The following is a 17686-nucleotide window of genomic DNA, read 5'->3' as shown; positions in this document are numbered from 1 at the left end:
GCCATTCCTCCGTGGTCGTCCATGGCAGCTAGCTAGAAACCGCTAACCGCTAACACTAAGTCGAGCCTGATTTTTAAGCCAAAAAATCCCACTTCTGACACCAATGTGGCGGAATGAGGCGCACACCGAGGCAGATCCTTTGGCTTATCAACTCTTTATTTAGCGAACGGACAGACACACATGAAGGCAGGCACGCCAACACCTCGCTAGCTTCTCCTAGCCTAGCCTAGCTCTCCCCAGCACCTCTGCTCTCTTCCCAGCTTCCCCCAGCTCTCTCGACCATTCCCACTTCCTCCCCTAGTCTCCACCCCCTGTCCCTATGCTCCCTTCACTTGCCACTCCAAAACCCCATACCCCACATGCACAGAACAACATAACAGACAGATACAGTTAGACATACCAGCTATCCCGTACTACTACACCTTACCCCACGCTACAATATTATAATTATCTAAATGTTTAATAATGCGTTTGTATACAAGTTTTTCCAGAATTTTGGAAAAGCATGGGATAATTGATATAGGACGATAATTAGTAAAGGATCCAGGATCCCCTGATTTGAAAAGTGGGATGACTTTAGCAAGTTTGAGAGCAGATGGAACAACACCAGCTTCCATGGGCACCGTAAAAATGTGTAAAAGCGGTTTTATAATTGAGCTTTTTACTTCCTTCATAAGGGATGAACTAATTCCATCATGCCCCAGAGCAGAATTTTTTAAGTCCATTAGAATTTCATTTATTTTTTACATTGTCAGGAGGTTCAAAAGAGCAAACAGAGGGAAAGCAACCTCTTATATAATCGGTTGGATTAACATTGGTATTTCCAGATTTTTTAGATATGGAAGCTCCCACATTCACAAAGAACTCATTGAACTTGCAAGCAATATCAAATGGGTTGGTGATGGTTGTTTCCCCATCTAAAAAGCTAGGAGGAAATTTTGTGGATACCTTTTTCTTTTGCAGTAATTGATTTATAATTTTCCATGTGGCTTTGATATTACTTGCAGAGTTATTGAATTGATCACTGTACTGTCATACAGGAGTAAAGAAACCAGAAAATATTCACATTTAAGAAGCTGGATTCAGAGAATTTAGACCTTTTCTCTTAAAATTGTACTTAAAACGATTAATCGATTATCAAAATAGTTGTCGATTAATTTTTTTCTGTCGATCGACTAATCGATTAATCAATTAATCGTTGCAGCTCTAATTAAAATAAACGTGGTGATCTGTAACGTCACGTTGCATAATAGACCCCCAAGAGGCAATGGTGTTATGTTGTCCAGCCAAGGTGCTGTGAAATCAGCTAGGCATCAGCTGAGTGGTCGGCTAGCCGCGGATCCCTGGTGTTCAGGAAACCGTTTAAAAAATAGGCATTATTTTGATCAACTGACCTCATCACGGGAATCTACAGTGTTACGTTTGTCTACTAACATTGTTAAAAGTTCACAAAGTGCCATACTTAACGTTTATAGTGTGGCGGTACCACAATAGAGACTGAAGAGACATTCACCTTACTGCTGCGGGCCCTTTAAGAGGTGGAGTTAGCGGGCCTGGTGAACCTTCAGAGTTGCCGTAGTTTCTGGGGTAGCTCAGACCTGTGTGATGTAATGTGCAGCCGACCAGATGCAATGTAAATACTGTAGTTGTGTGTGTGCAGAATTGAATCCAGTTGGATTGGATTCCACAACCGTCTCCTCCTTCTTGTACACTCCACATCAGGGGTACTCAATTAAAATTCATAGAGGTCCAGTTAGAGAAAATGTCCTCAAGCAAAGGTCCGGAACATTGTAACATAGCTTGCATTATGATTCAGTGCCATTGAACTTAGGCAACTTCAATGATTGCAGTAGCCTAATGGTACAATGTCTGTATGTAGTCAACGACTGACTGAAATCCTAATAAACATCAACAATGTTTATTTACAGTTTTCATATTTAACTGGATTAATTATAAATAACTAGCTAATAATAAATACATGTTCTTTTCTCATTTCAAGTAAAATAATGGCTGCATTTAAAAATAGCATACAACAGAGTGCTTTTGAAAAATGTGCATCTTAAAAGTGCTTTAATTTTTGAAAAATGTTTCCCCTTTTCTTCCCTTTGTTAACTCCATTTCACATTTTAACACTCAGACAGTAAACCTCCACCTTTTCTCTCAAGAGAAGTGAGCTCCCGCCTCCCTATCTGTCTGTCTGTCTGTCTGCCCATCGATCGTTCGCAATGCAAACTTCACATGCCGTTGGGCAGTGAATATGTGAGTGTGCCGTCAGTCTGGATTTGAGTGTTTGCTCGTGTGGCGCTTTCATAGACTGGTCAGGATCACATTGCACTTCACATGAGACATACTGGTTTTGAACTGCCCGTGAGAACAATGAATGAACATGTAAGAGTCTGCCTATTCTGGATTAAAACGAGATCTTTGTTTTCGTGGTCTACTCGTTTCTTTTGAGCACACCATGTGAAATTACTTCTATCTCTCGCCTCTCCTCTGTCCGTGTGTCAGACTGACACGCTCTCGCCTGCAGCACTGGGAAGTAACCGGCAGAATCAATTCCGATATTTGATTGGCTGAGTAGCATCACGTGTGATGATTTACAGTGCATGCATTGGTCTGTGAGCTTCCTGGCAGAGAAACAGAGTAAATGCTAGAAAAGCATGTGCCGGTTCAAATAGAAAGCTCAGTGAAATGTAACAATTCTCAATGATTTGTAGGTTATAGGGCTCAGTCCGGATAGGACGAAGTCTGGGTCCGGATGCGGACCGGAGTCCGGACTTTGAGGATCGCTGCTCCACATTGACCCAGAACGTGGCTCCGAACCATGAGCTTTGTTATTGATATGAGCAGCGTTGAAGACGAGGAAGTCTCCTTGCTGGGCGGAGACGGCGTGGTCGGCCAGGGAGCTAATGCTAGCATGGTTAGCCCCGACGCTAATGTAAATGCAGTCTCTCTCATGCTGCCAGCGTTCTGGTCAAGCACCCCATGGCGCGGCCTTGGTGTCGCCACATCGAGGCCCTGTTTGAACTCAAGCGAGTTGCGGGAGACTCAGCGAGGTTTCCCCCCCCCCCCCCCCCCGCAGGCAAGTACTCCGCAATCAAGGCTTTGTTATTAAAGACATTTGAACTGTCAGAAATGGAGAAAGTTGATTTTGTCGCTTAATGGGCTCAGCCGATCCCGCTTTCCTCTTCATGCACATCTTCCTGCGGCATCTCCCGGCTCCTGTGCGTACTGCTCTGGCCAGTTCTACGCTTGCCTTTCTGCCACTAAGGACTACCGTGCGTTGGCAGGTGAAGTGGAGAGGATTGTCCTCGCTAATACACGCACTGCATCCCACCCCAGGCTGGTCGACACCACCGGAGGACGCGGCAGGCGCCGCAGCGACAACCAGCGCTTGCCTGCTAGCAGGACAGCGGACTGTTTTTTCCACAAGAGGTTTGGGGCTAAAGCCAAGTGGTGCCGGTTGACCTGCAACTTCTGCAGCCATGGAGAAAAGAAGGGCCAGCGCTCAGCAGCGTTGATAAGGCCGGTGGGCTGCTGTTCATTAGACACCATCTCCGGCTGGCGGCTGGTGGTCAACTGGGGCGCACAGCATAGCATCCTGCCTGCATCGGCGGCGGACAACGAGGCACGCTCATACGTACCTATGTTGATGTATGATGTTGGTTTACTTTGACGACATACTCGTGGCCAGTGCATCCATGGACCAACACATGGCGCACCTCCGGCAGCTCTTTGTGTGGCTCAGCGAGCACGGACTCATCATTAACCCGGCCAAGTGTCAGTTCGGCCGGTCGACCATTGATTTCCTTGGGCACAGAGTCACCGCGGAGGGCTCCGTCCCTCTTCCCGCCAAGGTCGACGCCATGGCCAAATTCCCGCGCCTCCAGACTGTAAAAGCCCTGCAGGAGTTCTTGGGGATGGTGAACTTTTACAACTGGTTCATCCCCCGGGCGGCACATCATATGAGGCCCCTTAATGACGCGCTGTGGGGTCAGGACCCCAAGGCCGCGGTGTACTGGTCCCCTGAGTGGGACAAAGCTTTCCTGGACGCTAAGGATGCATTGGCCAGTGCTGCCCTGCTGGCGCACCCGTCGCCTATGGCCCTGGTCGCTCCTCACTACCGACGCATCGGACTATGCGGTGGGGGCGGTGTGCGAGCAGTGGGTGGGCGGCGCTGGTCTTCTTCAGCAAAAAGCTACATGACAATGAGAAGAAATCCAGCACTTTTGATTGTGAGCTCCTGGGCTTGTTCCTGGCTGTCCGACACTTCAGGTTCCTGCTGGAGGGCCGTCGTTTCACCATGTACATGGATCATAAGCCACTGGCGTCGGCCATGTCGTAGGCTGAGCCACCCAAGACCGGGCGCAAGCAACGCCAGCTTGTGGAGTTCACCACGAACATTCAGCATGTTGCCGGGAAGCACAACTTTGTGGCAGACTGCCTCTCCCAGGTGGTGGCGGGCGCCGTGCACCTGGGGCTCACTACGCCAGCATGGCCGCGGATCAGGCCAGCGACGCTGGTTTGCAGGCTTGCGGTCGGCTGAGACCGGGCTACAACTACGAGTTTTCGACACCATCCATGGACTTAAGCACCCAGGGGTGAAGTCGTCCGCAAAGCTGGTGGCAGCCAAGTTCGTCTGGCCAAGGCTGACGTTCGGGACTGGGCTAGACAGTGTGTGGCCTGCCAGCGCGCTAAGGTTAATCACCACACCAAAGCCCCCTTGTCGCACCGTCGTTTTGATCATGTCAACGTGGACCTGGTGGGACCCCATCCCACGGGTTCACCTACCTCCTCACCATGGTGGCCGGAGTCTTTGCCATTGACCACGTCCGCGGAGGTGGCCAGGGCCTTCATCGGGTCCTGGGTCGCCTGTTTCGGCCATCAACATAAATAAATATGGACCGAGCGTGGCTATCTCCGCCCAGCAGGGTCGAGTGAAGCCGAAATCTTGCCAGATCAGTGAACCAGATTCTGCGCAGTAGGTCCGTTGAGTTAGAACCTCTGTGAGGTCCCCGCCCCTCTGAACTGTCTTATGTAGAGCTGCTGTTTCTAGATTTGCACACAGTGCGTTGTGTATTTATATACAGTCTAGCTCTGTAAATATGGCACTTTAAGTTGTAATATTTTTTGTCTCGCCAAAAGTAACCAGGAAGATTCGCACTATGAGATCAGTTTATCAAAATGACACCTGTACGGAAATCTGATTTTCGTTGTCGGAGATTGAGCTGTATCAGCCAGTCAGACCTCCCGGCGGCTCTCAGCCCGGCTGCTCTGAGAGCAGCCCGGAAGAGGAGCCAGGGCTGCTCTCAGCCTCTCACTGGGGGAAATTATCGGATGAACTGATGTTTGCAGCTCTGTGTTGATGATTAGCCTAATGTTTCCGTGATTAACTTTATGATTGAATTCCTTTTGGAGCAAATGTTGGTTTAACAAATCTAACCTTGACGCTTTACGCTACGTTGTTTACTGGTATAGTGTGAGTAGGGCAGCCAAGTAACGTTCTATTTAATATAGCTCAGTGGTAATGTTAGCACAGTGCGTTAGCTAGGCTGCCTGGTCTCTTCTCTGTATATCCTTACAACAGCTAAGAGAGGAGCTTGTGAAGAACGAACATCCCCACAGTCAAAGCACTTCCCTGAGATATCTATATAAAAACGTTTATTGCTTTACTACCAAAAATAAAACCTCCAGTGTCTGTATAAGCTAATGCTAACCCATTAGCAATTAGCTAATGGCTGGTGGTTGTGTACACTTGTGTAGGCCGCATGTTTCCGTGATTAACTTTATGATTTAATTCCTTTTGGAGCAAATGTTGGTTTAACAAATCTAACCTTGATGCTTTACGCTACGTTGTTTACTGGTATAGTGAGTAGGGCAGCCAAGTAACGTTCTATTTAATATAGCTCAGTGGTAATGAGCTATAAACTGCACGGCCTTGGATTTATCCAGGCCATTGATTTCCCTACTCATAACCGCGGCCATATTTTAGATCTGGTATGTACAAACGGCCTATCATTGACTAACCTCACCAGCACTGACCTCCATATCTCTGATCACAAACTAATTTGCATGGACTTTAATTTAACTCTGCCTTCTGTCAAACAGCGCACCATGTCCTTCCGCAACCTGAGGTCTCTTGATCCAGCTTTGATAAGTATTGTTCTCAACACTTTTCTCGCTAAGCTACCTGACACCCTTGATGCCTCATTACTAATGTATAACTCCTCCCTTTCTGACATTATCAACAACCTGGCCCCTCTCAAGACTAGGGTAGTCTCATTTAAACGCACCGCCCCCTGGTACACTGACAATCTGCGGTATCTTAAAAAGGCTGGTTGCAGATTGGAAAGACAATTTCATAAAACAGGACTGACAGTCCATGGTGACATGTACACACAGCACCTCACCCATTACAGAGAAGCACTTAAAGCCGCACGGACAGTCTTTTACTCTTCCATGTTTGAAAACAACAAAAATAACCTAGTCCTGTTCTCCACTATCTCCTCCCTCCTCCAACCGCCCACCTCCTCTATTAACTCCATCTCTCCTGATGACTTCATGTCATTCTTTCTGCAAAAAATTAACAGTATAACCGCTCAGATACAGGCGTCTCCTTGCCCTGGCCCCGTTCCCCTCCCTCAGCCTGTGCCTCCTCCCCGCTCTCTGTCCAACTTCAATCCGGTTAGTTTAGCTGAGGTCAGTAAGACCATCAGTCTTATGCGTTCCACCACCTGCCACCTTGACCCCATTCCTACTTCCCTGGTCAAATCCTGCTTACCTCAGATCTGTCCACTCATCACCCAGATCGTAAACTCCTCACTGCTCGCTGGCTCCGTTCCCCAGGCTCTCAAAACAGGGTCTATCACCCCGGTCCTAAAAAAAACTGGCCTGGACGCTGACTCTCCTGCCAACTACAGGCCTATCACCAACCTCCCCTTCTTGAGCAAAGTCCTGGAAAACGTTGTCTCTACTCAGCTGCAGAATCACCTCACCTCCCACCAACTCCTTGACCCCTTCCAATCCGGCTTCAGGAAAAAACACAGCACTGAAACAGCCTTAGTCAGAGTCACCAATGACCTCCTTATTGCCGCTGACTCAGGTCACTCCTCTATCCTCATCCTGTTGGATCTAAGCGCCGCTTTTGACACTGTTCACCACCCCATACTACTTGACCGCCTGGAAAGCCTCATTGGTGTCTCTGGCTCTGCCCTATCCTGGTTCACGTCCTACCTCCACAACTGACTACAGTTTGTTACAGTAAATGGCACACGATCACAACCAACCACAGTTCAATATGAAGTCCCGCAGGGCTCCATTCTTGGCCCCATCCTCTTCAACGTCTACATGCTACCTCTCGGACAAATCATTCTCAGCCACGGCCTTAACTACCACATGTACGCAGACGACACACAGATCTATCTATATTCACACCTTGCCTACTTCCCTGGTCAAATCCTGCTTACCTCAGATCTGTCCACTCATCACCCAGATCGTAAACTCCTCCCTTGTACAAGGAATTTATAAAACACAGAACTAGAGAAAAAGAAACTAAATATAAATTATATAAAAACAAATTAACTGATATCCTTAGAAAATGTAAGAAGGATTATTATAATAGAGTGTTAGAAAATAACAAAGATAATATTAGGGGTACATGGAATATATTAAACTCAATTATTAGAAATAAAAAAACTAGCTCCTACTTCCCAGACCATTTTATAGAAAATGGTAAAACAATCACTAATAAAAAGGATTTGGTGGACGGCTTCAATAACTTCTTTGTAAATGTGGGGCCCCGACTGGCGATGGAAATAAACCCTCCACAAGGGGGAGGTGTTGAAAAGTTCCATGGAGAGAGGAATCCAGCCACCATCTTTTTGAGAGAGACAAATAGAAATGAAATTATTGATGTGGTCAATAAATTTAAGAATAAAACGTCTACGGACTGGAATGGTCTCGACATGACCTTAATAAAGCAAGTAATTGATACTATCGTTGACCCCTTATCATACATCAGTAATCTGTCATTCAACTTGGGCTGCTTTCCTAGCAAAATGAAAACTGCCAAAGTGACACCAGTATATAAAGCAGGAGAAAAAAATATTTTTACTAACTATAGGCCAATCTCATTACTCTCCCAGTTTTCTAAAATTCTGGAGAAACTCTTTGTTGCACGGTTGGACAGCTTCATTGAAAAATATGAATTGCTTACAGACAGTCAGTATGGCTTTAGAACAAACAGGTCAACTGCCATGGCTCTAACGGATTTAGTGGAAGAGTTAACAAGTACAATTGACAATAAGAAATATGCAGTGGGTGTTTTCATTGATCTGAAGAAAGCGTTTGACACAATAAATCATGATATTCTAATACAAAAACTAGAGAGGTATGGGATCAGAGGGGTGGGGCTAAATTGGCTAAAAAGTTACATTGAAAATAGAAAACAGTTTGTACAGGTGGGCATTACAACATCTTCTCCCTTAGACATTACTTGCGGTGTACCACAAGGGTCGATTTTAGGACCAAAACTGTTCATACTGTACATTAATGATATATGCAATGTTTCAAAAATATTGAAATATGTCATTTTTGCTGATGACACAAATATATTCTGTGTAGGTGAAAATCTTCAGCAGCTGTTAGAGGCTGTCACAGTAGAATTGGGGAAGCTAAAGTTGTGGTTTGATGCAAATAAACTATCATTAAACACAAAAAAAACTAAATTTATGATCTTTGGCAAAACTAATAAACATCTGAATACTCCCGTAGAATTAATGATTGACAGTGTTAAACTAGAAAGAGTACATGAGAACACATTTTTAGGAGTAATAATCGACCACAACTTTAGCTGGAAACCACATATCAGATACATCAGGTCCAAGTTAGCAAGCACTGTGGGGATTCTATGTAAAACAAGGCACTTTTTGAACACCAAATCATTGCAAACACTGTACTGTACACTCTTCTTACCATACTTGACTTATTGTGTTGAAGTATGGGGAAACACCTATAGAAGCAACTTACAGACAATATGCAACATGCAAAAGAGAGCAATAAGGATAGTGAATAAGGTAGGTTATCATGAACACACAAATGTACTGTTTCATAAATCAAAGATGCTGAAGTTTTGGGATCTGGTGGAGTTCAAAACCGCCCAAACTCTGTATAAAGCGCGACATAATTTACTTCCTGGTAATATACAAAAACAGTTCAGTGATAGAGAAGGTGGTTATGAGCTGAGAGGGAGATTAAATTTCAAACAACCAATTGTTCATAGCACTCTGAAGAGCATGTGCGTATCTGTCTGTGGTGTGAAACTGTGGAATAAATTACCTGACGAGATCAAAGAAAGTAAAAATCTTGTGCAATTCAAAAAAAAGTATAGAAACATTATTCTGGAGAAGTATAGACGTGATGGTTCATAATCAGGACTTATGGGTCACTTGTATTTCCTGAAGTACGTTTGGTATTAGCTATGTATGGGTAATTATATGTATATGTGGTAGGTAGCCTATGTGTGTATAGGCATGTATGATTAATTATGAGCATGTGCTATTTGTGTGTGTAAATCAATGCATGTATGTATCCATGTGTATGCATATGTACTGCATATGTTTACATATAACGTAAAGGAATAAGGGTAAGGGCATTTAATAAGCTAGCTAGCTTCAGCCCTAAAACCCTTTCGGTCAGCCTTATGTATCTTTTGTTTTTTTCTGTTTTTTTTTCTATTCTGTGAATATTCTTTCCTTTCTGATCGAAATAAACTAACTAACTAAACTAACTAACACCTCATCTGACATTGCAACTTCACTGGTGTCACTTAACAACTGCCTGCTGGACATTAAATCCTGGATGCACAGTAGTTTTTTGAAACTCAACACGGACAAAACCGAAGTCATCATCATCTCCTCAACATCTACAACCAACACAGTTCATAACCTCACCCTCCCCATTGCTGATCTGACCGTCTCCCCCTCCCTGCAAGTCAAGAACCTTGGTGTCACCCTGGACTCAAAACCAGACAGTCTGCCTTTTTCCACCTGCGAAACATAGCACGGATCCGCCCATACCTCAACCCAGCCGATGCACAACGCCTTATCCATGCCTTTGTTACCTCACGTTTGGACTATTGCAATGCACTCCTCACTGGCCTCCCCTCACGTCTCCTCAATAAACTGCAACTGGTGCAGAACTCTGCTGCTTGTCTCCTGTGCTCCACCCCTTTCCGTCAACATATCACCCCAGTCCTCAGGGATCTTCACTGGCTTCCCATACCATACAGGATAACCTATAAATTGATGCTTATCACCTTCAAATCCCTGCACGACTCTGCTCCAAACTACCTTTATGAACTCCTCCCCTTTCACTGTCCTACTCGTTCCCTCCGTTCCTCCAGCCTTGGTCTTCTGGCTCTCCCCAAGACAAGGCTACGCACTGTGGGAGACAGGGCCTTCTCCTCCACTGCTCCTCGTATCTGGAACACTCTTCCTCCCACAATCAGGGCAGCGGATAGTGTAGACTCCTTTAAGTCCCTTCTCAAAACCCACCTTTTTAGAGAAGCTTATCATTTATAAATGTTTTATTGTTTTGCCCTCATTGCTCTTTTATATATATCCTAATTCCTTCGTCTTAATGGTTTTTAAATCTACTGTTTATTATGTTGTAAAGTGGTTTGAGTTCTTGAAAAGCACTATATAAATTGTATGTATTATTATTATTATTATTATTATGTTATAGCCGGGAGTTAACATTATAAAACACATTTCCTGGCATATGCAGGCAGTTGGAAAACCTGGTAAGTTCTGAAAATACGTCTCTATTATTGTGTTATTCCAGCTATCGTTATCGGTTGTTCGGTTATAGTAATATTAAGCCGACAAATAATGCAAAACAGCCGGTTAACACAAGCAGCTAATGGTAGCCTGTGTACATTAAAACCATTGTGTATTAAAATAACCGATAACGTAGCTGGAGTAACTAATAAAACACATATTTTCTGAACTTACTACTTCAGTCCCCAACCAATGTTACTTCCTCGCGCACCTTTCTCAAAACAATGTCCTTTTTATTGCGGTCCATCGATATGTCTGGTACAACAGATCAAAGCAGCACTGTGTCTTGTCTATGTAAAACTAACGCTAGCTCTATAATATGAAGAGCCTGTCCAGCCAATGCCGGCTTGAGACTGGCTGCCACAGCTGTCAATCATCCCTTTTCATATGTCAAATAACTACTTAAAAACAAACTGATCAGAAAAATGACCACTTGCACAGGCATTAGCATGATAATAACTATCTAAAATTATACAAACCACCTTTGGAAAACAATTATCTGACGTGTACTGTCATTATTTCGGTTGTCCATTTCCCCATCCACTAACATGGGGAGGCGGGCCTTGTGACCTATACTGGCACCTGCCGCCAGAGCGGCGATCTAACATGCAACGGCTTCACTAAAGGGGACCCGGCCTACACCCCTGGTTTCGGCACGCCGGCTGACCTCACCTCCAGCCGGGGCCCGTCTTTGAAGCTCTGGAACGCCATGGCGGAGGGGCTGGGCACGAAGCTCCATCGTACCATGGCATACCACCCGCCGGCTAATGGACTGTGCGAGCGGTTTTGTCTTTCCATGAAAGCCACCCTTCAAGCCAGCCTCACGGTCAGTGGCTGGGTCGACCAGCTTCCGTGGGTAATGCTCGGCCTGTGGACCGCCCCCAAGGAGGATCTTCAATCTTCGTCTACTGAGTTGGTCTACAGCCAGCCGTGGCGGGTTCCGGGAGACTTCATTCCTAATGCTGAGACTCCCTCGTCCGCCACTCAGGAGCGGGTTGCGCTTCTGGAGGTGGCCAGGGATTTTGTCCCTGTCCCTACTTCGAGGCACGATTTGCCAGAGGTCCACATGCCTCTGGACCTGCTTATGTCTTCGTTTGGCACAACGTGCACCGGCCGCCCCTGCAACCCCCCTTCCGCGTTCTGGAAGCCAAGTACTGTGCTGGACATAGGGAGGAAATTGGAGCGCATTTCTGTGGACCGCCGCAAGCCGGCCCATTTGGACTTGGACAAGTCGGTGGAGGTGGCGCTGCCCCCTCTGCGTGGACGGCCTCCCAACCTGCCCTTGGTTCCCCTTTCAGCCACGTCCCCTGCTCCCCCAGCCAGGCCCCCTGCCCCCTCTCGGCCCTGGGGGTCCACTGTTCAGGACTCTGGGACTGTTTCTTTACACACACACACACACACACACACACACACACACACACACACACACACACACACACACACACACACACACACATATATATACTGTATATATATATATATATATAAAGTAAAACAAATATTATATATTTTTACTTTGATTCAATTTAGAATGGTGATCTTAGAGTCTAAGTTTATGTTTGGATGTCCAGAAATGAATCTCTTGCCATAACTAAGTCATGCAGCATTTCATCATGAGCATAATCTCTAGATCCATCCATCCATCCATCTTCAACCGCTTCACCGGAATCGGGTCCCAGAGGTAGTAGATCCAGCAGGGGACCTCATACTTCTCTTTCCCTGGCCACATTAAGCAGCTCTGACTGGGGGATCCCAAGGCGTTCCCAGGCCAGCGAGGAGATATAATCTCTCCACCTAGCCCTCGGTCTGCCCCGTGGCCTTTTCCCAGCTGGACGTGCCTGGCAAACCTCCCTGGGGAGGCGACCAGTAGGCATCCTTACTAGATGCCCCAACCACCTCAACTGGCTCCTTTCTATGCAAAGGAGCAGCAGCTCTACTCTGAGTCTCTCACAGGTGACCGAGCTTCTATCCCCAATAAAGATGCTAGCCACCCTCCTGAGGAAACCAATTTCATCCGCTTGCATCTGCGATCTTGTTCTTTTGGTGTCATGACCCATAGGAATACATCATTGTACTTCATATTCTATACATATACTGTACAGTATATATATATATATATATATATATATATATATATATATATAGGCTGTCAATCGATTAAACATATTTAATAGTGTTCGTTGTCTATAGTTAATCACAATTAATGGCAAATTAATCACACATTTTTTATCTGTTCTAAGTCTACCTTAAACGGATATTTTTCGACTCTCTCTCCATGAGCCAACTGTTTGCGGAAACAGACGCAACAAAAGACAAGCCTGGTGATTCTCTCTCCATGAGTCAACTGGTTGCGGAACTAGATAAACAATGCACCAACCTTAAGGACGACATGGCTGTATTAATCCAATAATCAGTCAAGCCATTGCAAGCTTCAGTAGATGGTCTACGTCAGGGGTCGGCAACCTTTTTTATATGAAGTGGCATTTTCAAATTTGCTTGTCAATCAGTGTGCCACACCAAGATTAATGACTCGCACATCACTACCGTAAATATGCTAAATAACAGGCTGTGCAACTGCAAATGGCTGTGGAATAGGTAATTTGGCAGGGCATTTCAACATAAAAAAAAAAAATCTCAGTTGCGCACTTATTGCTACTGTGTGCGCCATGCCACTGGTTACCTCTTCGCGTGCCAGAGGTGGCACCCGTGTCATAGGTTGCTGACCCCTGGTCTACGTGATATTGTCGATTCCTTTCAAGGCCGTCTCATTAAAACAGAAGTCGTAACGGGTGAAAACTTTGAGCGGCTTTGTACGGCTGAAATCACTATCAAATCCCTTCAAGCCCAGAACACGTCCTTGCTGGACCGGCTTGAAAATCTGGAGAATAGGTCTCACAGAGCTAACCTGCGGATCTTAAACATACCTGAAGGCAGCGAGGATGGTCAGGATCCAACTACATTTTTATCCAAACTGCTGAAAGAAGCCATGGGAGCCGACACATTCCCGACCGCTCCAGAACTGGAAAGAGCGCACCGCTCACTAGGCCCGAAACCTGCAGATGGACGACCACCAAGGCCTTTTATCGTGTGTTTTCATCGATACCGGGAGAAGGAGCTTGCTTTGAAACGGGCCAGGCAACACGAAGTGAGATACAAGGGAACTACACTGAGAATATATCCAGATTTCAGTATTACACTTGCAAAAAAACGAGCTGCCTTCAATGGTGTCAAACAGGCTTTATACCAAAAAGGAGTGCAATTTCGTCTGCTTTTCCCAGCCCGTCTCAGAGTCACATTTGGGGGAGAAAGCCACCTCTTTGAGACACCAGAAGAGGCACAAACTTTCTATGATCAGCACGTTACAAAGTAAGCTGTTGCTCACTGTTCTCATCGGAAACCCGGAGGTGTATGTATAGCGTTTTGTGCTTTTTTGTTTTTGTTTTTTTCATTATATAAACTTGGTATGTACACTATGTGTCCATATGGGAGAGTAATCTGTTTATAGCCTTGCCACGGTTTTAAGCCCAAACTATACACCACAGACGTGAGTGTGTACTCGCGTTTTTTTTTTTTTTTAATGCTCTCCCTCCCCTCTGACTAACGCTAGACTTCACGCAACGCTACCACCTAGAATCTCAACGTTCATTTACAGCTGACAGCCTCAATAAGAGACCATTATTATAATATGGTTGTTGTCAAGTAATTGGGGGTAACGATATTTTTCATGCTTATAAACTGTTGGACAGACAACTGAGCGATTTTTCCTTTGGACTCTTTTTTCGTTTTCCCCATCATTATTATTTTATTTATTGTTATCACTACCCCCCCTCCTATATATAAGAAAAGTGCACTCATTCAACTCTGGACATAATGGATGACCGATTTTGATTTTCAATTCTGTACACAACGGGTGAGTCATTGGACTAATTAGCCTAATATGGATAAGATACTGTATATATATAGCCTATATTTTTCCCCTTTTTTGATGGTCATGAATGTCTAAGTAGCGAAAGTGCAGAGAAATACACAAAAATTTGTTATGGTAAAAAAAGAGAAAAATATTAGTTTTTTTAGTTTAGCTCTGACATGATGGAAATAATTTCTCATCAGCCTAACATGGGTAGAATGACTACCTTTTGTTGTTGTTGACCATGAACATCTAAGTAATGAAACTGCTCCATATCGTCGCTGTCGTTCCAGGACCTCGAATCTCCAAAACAGAAACTTTTCAGGAAGTTAAAAAAAACCTGTTTGCTCTTAAAATACTGAACCAAACGTCGTCAAAGTTGGCACATGTCTTAATTATAGTTAGTTTCCCGCTGAATGTGTCATTACTTTATTAATATCTTACCTGGATAAGCTCAAATGATGTTGTTTATATTATCAGTCCGACTTGGAAGCACTCTCTCCCGGCCAGTCAGGCGCTGATGGCCGCCTCCCCTCTGCTATGCACATGCACGAGCCGCAAGCTCCGGGCCGCGGGGGGCGCGCAGCCGTGCAGCAGTGTTCTGAGCCTCTCATCGCCGAGGCGGGGGCTTTGGCATGGGGATGAGAACAGTCTGACATAACATAGCATTAACGTTACTTTATTCTCGTCAGAAACCACTCCGATTTGCATGTTAAAACAAGTTTGCAGCCTAGGAATAACTGGAAAACATTTTATTGATCTATTAACGTCAGATGAAGCCAGGATTAGTCAAAACGATATGAGAAATGCACAGCACGTCTGCCGTGTGACTTTTCCGGGTTTATTGTCCTGCGTGGGGGGGTACAGACGGAGGTAGGGGACGAATTTCGAGGTTTGACTATCAGATTGAGGGCGAATGGCGTTACGAGATTTACTCACAAGCTCGTTTTAATGCTTTTCCATTGGTTGCATTTGGTAAAAACCACACAGAGACGTGAAGGGTGACCAATGGCACTGATTTATGGCAAAAAGTAAAAAAGTGAAAAAGGGACATTCGAGCACAACAGCGACGATATACTGAAATAGACTAAATATGTCTTCTTTTTTTCTTCTTTTTTCCCCCATTTGATTCAATGCTCAGAAACGTTGACACTAAGTTTCCAGTATAAAGGGGGGCACATCCTAAAATGTAAGTGTTGTATATTGACTTAGATTGGGCTGGGACCTGTGGTGACATCACCTTTATTACCTACTTTACTATTGGGTGAGGATAATAATGTTATTATTGTTGTTGTGTTGTTGTTGGTTTTCCTCATCACAATATATACAAATATCATTTGTTTACAGGCATTCAATGACAAATCTTATTTTTTTTTATGCTAAGGTGAAATTTCCATAGAAAAACGAATTGGGAGTCCCCCGTGGTTAATTAGAGAGAATGGTCAATCGGGAGACCTACGAGTTAAATAGGAAACCGCACCAGTTTGCCTCATTTGGGGAGGCCAACGGATGGAAAGGGTGGGTTCCAATGGGATTTAGGATAACTACTGCCAGGGGAGATTACATGGTTTATTTGTCTTTATTTTTTATTTTTTATTTAATAGTATTGAAACGTTAGGGTTGTGCTACAACCCAGGTTTTACGAGTGAGAACGAGAGTTCTCACTAGTGCCTACAACGCTGCGTACGCAGCCCTATGGAAGACTGTCATTTTGCTCCAAAATTACTTTTCATTAAAACCGACCACCCACCCGTAGGTGGCGTGGTGCCCCCCTGGGGCTGACACGGATCCACGTGACTACATCACGTCCTGTCAACCCAGGGATAACCACTCTACATTTCTTCCACCCATCTGAGATCCGACGCACCCCGTGACGCATCGACGCAGCAAGGCTGGGTAGTGAGAGCTCTCGTTCTCACTCATAAAACCTGGGTTGTAGCACAACCCTAACGTTTTACTTCGTTTCGAACTCAAGCTCTCACTAGTGCCTTAATTCAATAATAATAAATAAATAATAATGATTGGATTTATATAGCGCCTTTCCAAGTGCTCAAAGCGCTTCACAGAATCATTATTCGTTCACACCATTCGTACCGGTGGTTCGAAAGCGTGGCAGCCACACATCGGCGCTCAACGGCCCCTCCGACCACCATCATTCATGTCTACATTCATACCAATCATACGAGGCAAGGAGGGTTAAGTGTCTTGCCCAAGGACACAATGACAGCAGCTGGGAGGGAGCGGGGATCGAACCGCCAACCCTTGCGTCATTGGCCGACCCGCTCTACCTCCTGAGCTAAAGCCGCCCCATTCAATTCAACCGACCTTGCTGCCGGGAGCACCCCACAGGGCGTCCCGAAAGGCACCGGTGAACCACGGCCGTATGGCAACGTTCATGCCTGACCGTCTGACATATTAGAGTGGCAACGATAATACTTTCTTGCCACCGACAGCACCGCGTGCGCGAATTGCGAACCGGACACGTCGAGACTGTAGTACCTAACAAAAGTGTGATGAGAGGACCATGAGGCCGCGGCACACATGTCCTCCCCTGAACACCGCGCAACAACGCAGAGGATGTCGCAACACCCAGCGTAGAATGCGCCTTGATACCCTCCGGGGGTATCTTACCCACGGCAGAGTATGCCAAAGCGATCGCCTCCACTATCCAGTGTGATCAGCGATCCTTGGAAAGGAGGCCACCCTGGGCCTTCTGCCAAAGCAGACCAACAACTGGTTTGGAGTGCGTAATGAACGCGTCCTGGCCACATAGGCCGAGAGCGCCCTTACTGGGCACAGCATGTGCAAGCGTCACTCCTCACCCGAACTGAACAGCGGGGGACAGAATGCTGATAAGTCTATGACCATAGACCTAAAGCTGACATTAATATTCTTAGGTTGGTAAGCCGGGTTAGGTCGCAACGTAACCCTGCGCCCATCA

The 17686-nt window shown here is 45.5% G+C and overlaps 1 protein-coding gene across 1 annotated transcript in view; it reads left to right on the top strand.

Moving 5' to 3' along the window:
• Nucleotides 1–17686, top strand: part of arl10 (ADP-ribosylation factor-like 10) — a gene marked incomplete at both ends in the record, with an annotated part of 93819 nt that overhangs the window by 44035 nt on the left and 32098 nt on the right. The gene's annotated exons all lie outside the window — the stretch shown is intronic.

Source organism: Poromitra crassiceps (assembly GCF_964638095.1).
Source record: "Poromitra crassiceps genome assembly, chromosome: 1".
NCBI lineage: Eukaryota > Metazoa > Chordata > Actinopteri > Beryciformes > Melamphaidae > Poromitra > Poromitra crassiceps.
The sequence above is the reverse complement of the archived record's forward strand: the minus strand, read 5'-3'. Positions and strand labels throughout refer to the sequence as shown.